Here is an 11,252-nt window from a genome sequence, read left to right as displayed (position 1 = left end):
TTGATTTCGTTTCCATGTGTGCACATTCCAACTGACTCCATTTTCAGAAAACGAAATCTGTAACAAACATAAACTTTTAGCCACCGCTTTACAAGCAGAGCCAAATACAATGAAAGTCCCAACTATGTATTGGCTTCCGAAGCTACACAAAACCCCTTACAAATATAGATTTATTTCGTCTTCAAGCCATTGTTCAACTACTAAATTGTCTATTCTTCTTACCAGCACACTTGGTACAATTAAAAACCTGATAATAAATTGTTCAAATAAGGCCTTCGAAAATAGTGGAATAAATTACTTTTGGAGTGTCAAGAACTCGTTGGAAGTACTTGATAAATTGCATGCTTATATTGGTGATTTTGAATCTGTTCAAAGTTTTGATTTTTCTACCCTGTATACCACATTGCCTCACATTCTCATTAAGAAAAAATTCACACACCTAATTAAATGGGCATTCAAAAAATCAGAATGTGAATATATATGTTCAAACTCTTTTAGGTCATTTTTTTGTAGCAATAAACAAAAAAACTATGTTAATTGGACATGCTTTGATACTATATATGCCCTTGAATTTTTACTAGATAACATTTTTGTTCGCTTTGGGGATTCCGTATATCGTCAGATTATCGGAATTCCAATGGGGACTAACTGTGCACCACTTATTGCAGACCTGTTTTTGTATTGTTATGAGTTACAATTTATGACAAAAATAAGCAAAGACCCATCGAAACAACATCTGATAAACAAATTTAATAATACTTTTAGATATTTGGATGATATTTTGGCTCTCAATAATGACGACTTCAGTATGTATATTAATGAAATTTATCCCGTTGAACTTACTTTAAATAAAGCTAATACTAACAATGACCACTGCCCTTTTCTCGATCTTGATATCTATATCACTAATGGAAAGCTGAATACTAAAATTTATGATAAAAGGGATGATTTTTCATTTCCTATCGTTAATTATCCGTTTTTAGATGGTGACGTTCCCTTGTCACCATCTTACGGTGTTTATATATCTCAACTTGTACGATTCGCTCGTGTATGTAACAATGTTTTAGATTTTAACGAGAGAAATTTATGTATTACTGAAAAATTATTACACCAGGGTTTTCGATATCACAAACTAGTCAAAACATTTACTAAATTTCATCATCGGTATAAAGACATCATTCGTAAATATAGCTCAACATGCAGACTTCTAATACGTTCAGGTATTTCACATCCAATTTTTTATGGAAATATTCTTTATAAAGCACAAAGGTGTCAGAATTCACCTCAGAAACTTACAAAACCTTTGAATAGACTTATTAAGAAGGGATATAATTGCGATACTGTTGTCAAGTCATTAAAGATTGCATATTTTGGCGTTAATATTGAGTCACTGATAAGGTCTTTGCATCGGAACTAAACACATTTATTCTAAAAATAGTTGTTGGCATGACACGGGTTATGTTCTTCTCATATATGTTATGATGGTATGATACTAAACCCCTAACGGGAAGGATTGTGCCTGATGTTCATATGATGAAATCATAATCTTTCAGTCAGTTTAATTGAAGTCTGGAGCTGGCATGTCAGTTAACTGCTAGTAGTCTGTTGTTATTTATGTATTATTGTCATTTTGTTTAGTTTCTTTGGTTACATCTTCTGACATCAGACTCGGACTTCTCTTGAACTGAATTTTAATGCGCGTATTGTTATGCGATTACTTTTCTACATTGGTTAGAGGTATAGGGGGAGGGTTGAGATCTCACAAACATGTTTAACCCCGCCGCATTTTTGCGCCTGTCCCAAGTCAGGAGCCTCTGGCCTTTGTTAGTCTTGTATTATTTTAACTTTAGTTACTTGTGTAAAATTTGGAAATTAGTATGGCGTTCATTATCACTGGACTAGTATATATTTGTTTAGGGGCCAGCTGAAGGACGCCTCCGGGTGCGGGAATTTCTCGCTACATTGAAGACCTGATGGTGACCATCTGCTGCTGTTTTTTATTTGGTCGGGTTGTTGTCTCTTTGACACATTCCCCATTTCCATTCTCAATTTTACCTGTTTCGAAAATGGACAAAATCAGCATTTGAAGGGAATATTCTTCAAACGAATGATGAAAAGTTTTGGCGTGTATTTTTTTGTTCTTTTATATATTGTTCTTTCGTAATGAAACTAGTATTATCTTTACACGAAATCGATAATAATAATACAAATGTGATATGCTGCATTTTAATTAATGGATACCAATAAATTTAAGCAAACAGAGTTAAAAACATAACTAGTGCATCTATTTTAAAACGAATGTATCACTAGGAAATTCGGATTCTCTAACCCCGTACATCAAATTAACGAAAGGAATAACACAACGCTTATTCATGAATTCTCAAGAAAGTATTCCCGTGTTTCAAAATTTTTATTGTAAATATACAAACTGCAGTTTATCATACACAATAAAACATATACACTAATGTAAAGCTTAAGTATAATCCTGTAATATGTAGAGGTAAAGATATACGTTGACAACCTGAGTTAAGTAGCATAAGGGAAAAATAAAATGATACTATATTCCTTATAAGATTAGTCCTAACACTAGGACACTAGTCATAACTAACTTTCGTTAAGAAGAAAAACAATATATATCGCATACAAATAACAGCAACAACAAGTGCGAGTTGAAAGGGCCTTGTAAGAATATATTTGAACCAGATTGCAGACTACAAAACATATATATGAGTGTCGCCATGCATGCAATGACACAAAACGACTTTTCAGTATACAACTCTACTTATTAAATTTTGAAAAGAACTATTTATAGTCAAGTAGTTTAAACCATACTTAACATACATCTATTTTTAATTCTTTTGGTATGACATATGGATGTATTTATAAATTTTGGAACAACCAAACTACTTATGATTTACATATTGTTTCCAAAAAATAGAAAAAGATATGAAAAAGGATTATTTTTTTTAAGCTTTAAGTTAGTACTTGACAATGTTCACTGTTTTAATTCTCTGCTTTGTCATTGTCACTTTACTTTCGGTAAATAAGGTTTCATTTCGGAGGTCTCTTTTGTTTTGGTTAGTTTTAACTTCATTTTATACATAGGTTATATGATCCTACTACGTACTACTGATAGAATACTTTAACTCCGAATGAACTGTAGATCTAACCAATCATTGATTGATCAATAAGGTTAAAATTATAAAGAGGTTATATTTTACGTTATTAATATTTTCTTCTCTAGTACTAATAAATCAACATTCTTTTAGTATTGTACAAAACATGTTTCCTTCTGCCGGTTGTAGACGTCTTTACACTATTGGATGTGAATTGATTTTTTAGTTTTAAGCCTCGGTCACACCTTACCGGATAGCTCGAACGGACGCCTAACGGATAACTTTTTTTCAATCCGTTCATGTCCGTTAGACGTCCTTTCTTATCCGTTAGACGTCCGTCCATATCCGTTGCATGTCCGTTAAGCGTACGTTTTATCCGTCGGCGTCCGTTCTGTCCGGTGGAAAATTTTGAGCATGTTCAAAACTTTGAACGGACGTCCAACGGATAAAATGTCCGTTGAACGTCCGTTAGGCGTCCGTTTTGTACGGTACTCGTCCGTTTCGTTTCCGTTTTGTATCCGTTACGTGTCCGTTATACATCCGTTGGAGGTCTGGAAGATAAATTCACCAACGGACTTCTACCGGACGTTTAACGGATAAAACGGATGAGAAACGGATGAGAAACGGACTTCTACCGGACGTATAATGGATAAAATGGATGATGGACGGATCTGAAACGGATAAATGCCAATTGAAAATTTCGCGTCAGAAATGCCAATTATTGGTATGTCAGATTTCTTAAGGTTCGTGAATTCTTATTATTCATAATCGATCTTAGAGTATAGGCACGTCTTCGCAATCAAGTAGTTCTTATTCAGGCCAGATAATGCCCTTTGGCGGAATTTTGAAGAATAAACCAAAACCAGTTACACAGAAACATTTTGAATATATATGCGATTTACATGTATTATTATTGTCGCCTTTGATTTTTCCGTATATCTTGTTCATCCGTTTTATGCGGTACTCGTCCGTTGGATGTACGTTCGACATCCGTTCTGTCCGGTATGTGTCCGTTTCTCGTACGTTGCATATCCGGTTATGCATCCGTTACACGTCCGTTTTATTTGGTCAGTTACTGTACATCAACGAACTCCCAACGGATAACAATTTTGTCAACGGACAACTTTTATTTTCATCCGTTAGGCGTCCGTTCATGCTATCCGGTAAGGTGTGACCGAGGCTTTAGATACATGATTATTTAAAAGTTATTTTTGGCTTCGAAATACAAAGTCTCATTTAGTCGTGTCGCCGTCGAGAAAAGCAGGACTGGCATTTAAAACTGTTTCTACAATTGGAACATATCTTTGCGAATCTGTAACACAGATATTCCATGGCCGTCAACCCATTCACGATAACACCCTCCAAAGTTATTAATTTAAATTTTCAACTAGTAATCATGGTTTTAAAAGCTATCCCGTAAGCAGCAATACTCTATAATAAATCATGACAGGAAACGCAAGAACGAGAATGTCGTATCGACAGAAATAAAAAATGTAACATAGAAATGAAAAGTTTATTATTGGAAGGCAGCAATCATTTCTTTTGTCTTTCATTGTCGATTTCTAGATGTAAGTCAAGATATAAGGCAGACTTCTGTATATGTAGTATCCTTTTCGAAAGCCTGGTTTCTATTTAAGTGTAGTTATAACACGTCGTTTTATATAAATATTTTTTAATATCATTCTACTTAATTGTTTACTTTTTTGACATATCATTGATACGCTCAAAGTTTATAAAATGTTGAACTAGTCGAAATATCTAGATTTATCTTTCCTAATGCATAGATAACCGTATTCAGATGTGGAACACCTTTCGTAAAGTTTTGGTTTCAATTCGCTTCAATCTCGATTTTTTATTCAAAAGTAAAATCACAAAAATACCAAACTCCGAGGAAATATCAAAACGGAAAGTTTCTAATCAAATGGCAAAATCAAAAGCTTAAACACATGAAACGAATGGATAACAACGTTCGTAATATTCCTGACATCAATTTTGACTAAAATTTTGATAACGCCATACATAGTCAAACCAAAAGCTGATATTAATTGAACAGCTATATATTATTAATTTGTCACATATTAAGAATGGTAAAATGAATATCCTGACATGTCAGTGTGAGAGTAATGTCTCGTGAATTTAACTTTTGTCCTCCACTGTAGGGTCTGTGAACTGTCTGCAACTTCCTGTCATGTTTTCCTGGTAAAACATTTTAAAAGCAGTTTTAAATCTAAGGACCAATAAAAATTTCTATATTATCAAAAAAAAGTAAAGTCATAAAAATACCGAACTCCGGGGAAAATTCAAAACGGAAGTCCCTAATAAAATGACAAAATCATTTAACTGACTTGTGTAAGTGCAAGTTAGATGTTCAATATGCTATTTCAATAAACCAACTAAGTGCTTAATGAAAATTGTAAAAGCTATTTAAATATTTCAAAAATTGTTTTAAACAATGAACATTTTTAATTTAATTTAGTTTGATATCTAATAGTGTCATCATCATCATCATCATCATCATCATCATCATGTGTTAAAAACAAATCAAAGTCCCAAACTGTTTATTTATTTACAAACATTGCATGATCGAAATATGTAACAAATTATTTAGTCCAAAAGTGTTTGTTTATTTACAAACATTTATCTAAATGGGTCACAATACAATCATGTATTGATAACGTAATTCAACCTCAAGTCTATTTTTATTCTAACCTAAACCTTTTTTGTTGTTGTAAAATCTTGAACCAAAAATATATTTTCTATCAAAAATAGAAGAAATTACTTATTGGTTATCAGAAGAAGCCTATTTTTATATCACTACAATCAGGGCAACACGGAAATGAAATGACGAACAATACTCAACAACCAATCACACACATGGAAATACAGACTTTACCTTACTTGATAGAATGTGCGGATTTGTTCTTCACAGTAAATTATTATGAGACATATTAATCTGCTCACTCCTTCCGTGCCACCTGAGTTCATTTCCAGATTTTGTTTCCTTCCAATTGCTAAATTTTTAATTGTCGTCGTAGATTGTTGGTTTGGCTTTTTTTTGTGTTTCTTTTTCTAATGGTCATTATATTTTTACACCATTTTATTGCCCACTCAGTATCGTCTTCCTCTTTTTTTCGTCGTTGGTACTGGATTTTTGTTTTGTTTTGTTTATTGTTAAACCATAACTCATGCAATTGGTTATCTTATTTGATTTGTTATATATTTATTTCATACTTAGACCTCATACAGTTTTAAGGATGTACTAAATTGAGGTTTTGGAATTTGTGTCAAATGTTCGGACTCCTTGGATTTTTCCATAGGATAAAAGGTAGAATATTTTGCCCCATAACACCAATTTATCTTTTTATATAAGACTTTATAGGTCATAAAAAAGTCATTAATCAAAATTTACAGATTCTTGATTTATTTTATTTTCATTTGAGACCCAAATAATACCAATGCAAATATAAAGTAAAAGTCCGAGTCGGCCTTTTCCCGCCAAATCAGATATATCGAAAAGGAGCTCCATCATATTTTTTTTTAGCTTATTTTGTTCCTTAACTAATGCTCTTCTGATTTATGTATCAATTTCAAATTCTTGATTTTCTTTTATTTAAAATAAATCCTTAAGTGTTTTGTTCATTGTTAAATTACTTATACTGTAATATATTGTTGTGCAAATTACGTCCGTTGACCTTCAATGGATAGTTGTCTCATTTGCATTCACACAATATTTTAGATTAATTGAACCTTTTTCACGAGAAAAACATTTCATAATCGGTTCTTGATTAAGTTCTTTTACAAAATAATTTCTAAGGTAAAAGAATCTTTTTTTATTATTAATAAACTTATCAAAATATATAAGATATTTAAAGAACTTTCTACTCAATTTCATTTAAATTAATACCCCCCTAATAAACACAAAAAAGTATACCTACTTGGATGTCAGATTTAGTATTAATGGCAAATTTACAGATGTCCAACATGATATGTATAATAAAGGGCTAAAGGCCTTATTTAAACTAAAAAAATGTTTCTCAGGTCAATAACCAAAAACAAAAACTCTACTTCTATTCATGTTTTGACCATACAGTTAAATCAATCTTAATGTATGGCAGTGAAATATGGGTGACATTAACTTTCATAAACTAAACACTCAAGGGGATAACTATTTCAAAAAACTATGTGGATACCTGGCAGTAGAGAAGGCTCGTTTAAGCTTTTGTAAATTTATACTTGGAGTAAGTAAAAAGGCAACAAATATTGCAGTTATGGGTGAACTGGGCAGATATCCTCTATTTTTGGAGGTTTTATTAAATATTTTTAAATACTATATACGTTTAAAAAAATCTGATGATTTATTATTAAAAGAGGCTTTCAACCTTTCATAGTCTCTACATGATGAGCAGAAAAGAGCTGGTATACAAGTATTCAAACTTTATTTAAATACTTTAGCATCAATAAAAATTATGCACTTAATTTTAAGACAAAGTTAAAAAAAACTATTTATGCAAAAAAGATGCAATCAAAATATGATTTAATATGGCAAACTGAGCTAAATAATGATTTCAGAGGCAATACACTATATGGGAACAAGCTTAGAACTTATAGACTTTTTAAAAGTAGATTTTGCTAAGAAAATTACCTTTTGCAGAAAAATTTTAAATATAGAAATTACTTAACAAAATTCCGTATCAGTGCTCACGATTTAGTAATTGAGAGGGGAAGGTACAAAAATCTGACAGTGTTAGAACGTATCTGTAAATTGTGTGGTACTGAGGTTGAGGATGAAATTTATTTTCTTCTTCAGTGCCACAAACTTTCATATATTCGTCTTAACTTTTTAAATGAAATAAAACAACGGTTTAAAAATTTTAGTGGTTTAGATATTAAATCACAATTTATTTGGCTTATGTCTTCTGAAGATATTTTCATACTCCAGAAACTAGGAGAATTATTGGAAAATTTATCCTCATATAGGAAAGTTTCCTTAAATGATATATAGATGTAGTAATTCCCAGTGACCCCCCTTTTCTTAACTTAGTTATATTATTAATCACTGTGCTTGTTGTATTCTTCTGCTTGTCTTAATTAATATTTTTCTTTTTTTCTTTTAAAACATTGTGTCTTAATCATATTGAATCACTTGTAGTCATTTGTATGTAATTAATGTTGATTGTTCTGCTCCTTGTGGGCGCTTTGATTAGCAATACAATATATTTTATTTGATTTTGTATCCAGTAAATCCGTTTAAAAACTGGGTCCTACTGAACAGAGTAATAGCAATATAATCGATTCTTAAATAGTTTATCAAACCAATTAAAACATACTTACTAGTTACATGCATTCTGATGAAGTTTATAATTTGTCTTGGCACAGCACTCATAATAAACTGTTTAGTTGGTTCTTCCTTGAATACAAAGTGTGTTTCGCCACTGTAAACATGTGTTGAAAGCACATTATCAAATAGAACCAGTGCATATTTTATCTGATTTTCTAATGAATTTTATTTTCAGTTTGATAAATATATGTATATTTGTAATTTGTGTAAACAAATGAATCAAACTTTTTAATAACTTATAACTGAAAAAATAGACTTTACGTTCTATTTTCCGACTGAAACAATTGAGTGGCGCTTTGAAGGTAACACGTTTGGTTGCGTGCCTTCATTCATTATTCTGACCAGACTTGCTGGATGACTTTATCTTTGGAAATAATCTATCTGACATTATTCTGATCAGCCTGCTGGTGAACTATATCTCTGCAAAAAATCTATTTGTGAGTCATTTATCAAATTTATGTTTTTATGAAAGTTAAACGGGTAATTTTGTTTTTAGATCTTATTATGTTTGTTTTATTTTCATTTCCTTTATTATATCATCTCTATTTTTATATGGATAATACATCATTTATATTAGTAGGTAATATGCATTATTTAACTGCCAGTGACCTGGAGTGTGCCCTAATTGTTTTTTTTTTTAATTTATAATTTCTGACAAAGAGTCATTCGTTTATATATATATATATTACAAGGCAATCTTATATGTAGTTCCATTTAAAATTACATAAGGTAACAATGTTGACTGCAATACTTATACAAATAATACACTCGGTTACTTTGTCACTTTTTTTTTTATATATTTAAGACAAACTTTGGTCTTTTATGGAGTTTCATGTTTCTCTCTTGGGTGATATCCGATAAACGATCCATACCATGATTCTTCTGATATTATATAAACTCTGCCAATTCTATTATAACATACCCTACATAAACTGTAGTGAATCATTAATGTTAAAAATACTTATTTCAGGATTTAAATAAAGCTTGCGATATTTTATATATATATTTTTTAGTTGAAGGAAGTTTGAAAATTTTGATGAATCAATTATCCTTTCAAACTAAAAATACTTTTTGTAGGATAATATGAAATTATGTAACTTATTGTTATGAAACTATCCGTCAGCAAAAAATAGTTGATGAGTAACAATGATATACATGTCAGAGACACGTTTCTACTGCAATTCATATTTATGTTATGAAAGAGTTTGGCCAGGACTATATTGCATTTCACTTACTTGTTAAGGTCTTTCCCCTACGTGGGGAAAGACCTTACTGTTTTTCTAATGTTTTTTTTTCCAACATTTTTTCTAAATGCCCTCCCCCCGTTTCTATTAATGTCATCAAGACCAAATATGGACCAACGTTAGATCTCATCATGAAGTATTACCAGATGAGGCTGTGTAGGATTTCATCATCCCCTTTAGAAGTTATCTCCCTTTTATTGGTTTTTTTCGACATGGCCCCCCTCGTTGTTTTTGAAGATATTATGACCTTATTTGGACAATAGTTAGATCTCATCATGATGTGTTACCATATGAGGCTGCTAAGGATTTCATCATTCCCGATGAGAGTTATGTCCCCTTGAAGCAATTTCTTTCTTTTACATTTTTCTCAAAAAGTATTTAAGATAGAATCCATTTGAAAACGGCAACATGTACAAGACCAGATGGCAATGTTAATTAACATATACAATCATTTTGTTGCTAACCCTTATAAGGAGTTATTTCCCTTGAAAAAATATACACAATTTTTGAAAAATTGTATCTCGAGAACCGGAAGCCGTAAAGACTTGGGACCTAAATCAATAATCTTAAGTTCATGTGACCTTTAATTTGCAACCAAGGTCAAAGGTCACCGAGAGCAAAAAAAAATTATGCTGCAATTTCAAGCTTTCATATTAAGAAAACGATAAGAGTTTGTTGCATACTTACAGCGTATAAAATGTTCCTCTCGATGAGCTCTACATTTTATCCACTGATCTCAAAAGAGTCCGACTGTTTGTTCAAAAGTTACAACGATATGATTCTTAAAAGTATAGTATTGTGTGTATATCTTTTTAAAGGTCACAGATATCAACCTACTATAAACTGCAAAGATGATCAGTAGTTCAAGACCTTCAATTTGAAGTCAATGTCAGGTCATGATGAAATTTCACCTTGACCTTCACATTCTACTATGACCTTGACCTTGTGTTTTTTGAAAGGTCAAGTGGTCCTGAGTTGAATGGTGATAGTCCCATGTCTCTACGACTTCCGGTTCTCAAGTTTTGTATTGCATCATATATTTGATGATTAATTTTGACCTTGGTGAACTTTGAAATTGTCCCAATTCTTTTTCTATAATGTTGTCCTTTAACTGTAGATCATTTACCATTTAACAGATTTGAGATATCTATTGTCGTTTTAGAGATAATGCAGTTTGAAATTTTGCGAGCGGCGGCATGTATTTCTGAATCAACAACAGCTTACCACTTAAAATGTTTAAGAAATTAAAGAGGTTAACATAGTTATATGTTTGACCAAATACCAAAAACATTCCATTGAAAAAAACACCAAAAAATGAATTTGAAATTTTCATGTTTTGCATTGACTTTGTAAGTTTCATAACTTCTATTTATATCGTTGATATTGCATCATTTTTGGCACTTTGTCAAATGGGGTCATCTGATATATCAAATTGAAGGTCCCAATAAACTCTACTCAAAAATGAAAATTTTAAACCCCTTTTTCATCCCAGGTGGAAGGGTGGGGTCATTTAGTGCAAAAATTCAAATTTCACAGATGGTAAGGTTGTCGCAT

The sequence above is a fragment of the Mytilus galloprovincialis genome, chromosome 3, assembly GCF_965363235.1.
Source record: "Mytilus galloprovincialis chromosome 3, xbMytGall1.hap1.1, whole genome shotgun sequence".
Taxonomy (NCBI): domain Eukaryota; kingdom Metazoa; phylum Mollusca; class Bivalvia; order Mytilida; family Mytilidae; genus Mytilus; species Mytilus galloprovincialis.
The sequence above is the reverse complement of the archived record's forward strand: the minus strand, read 5'-3'. Positions refer to the sequence as shown.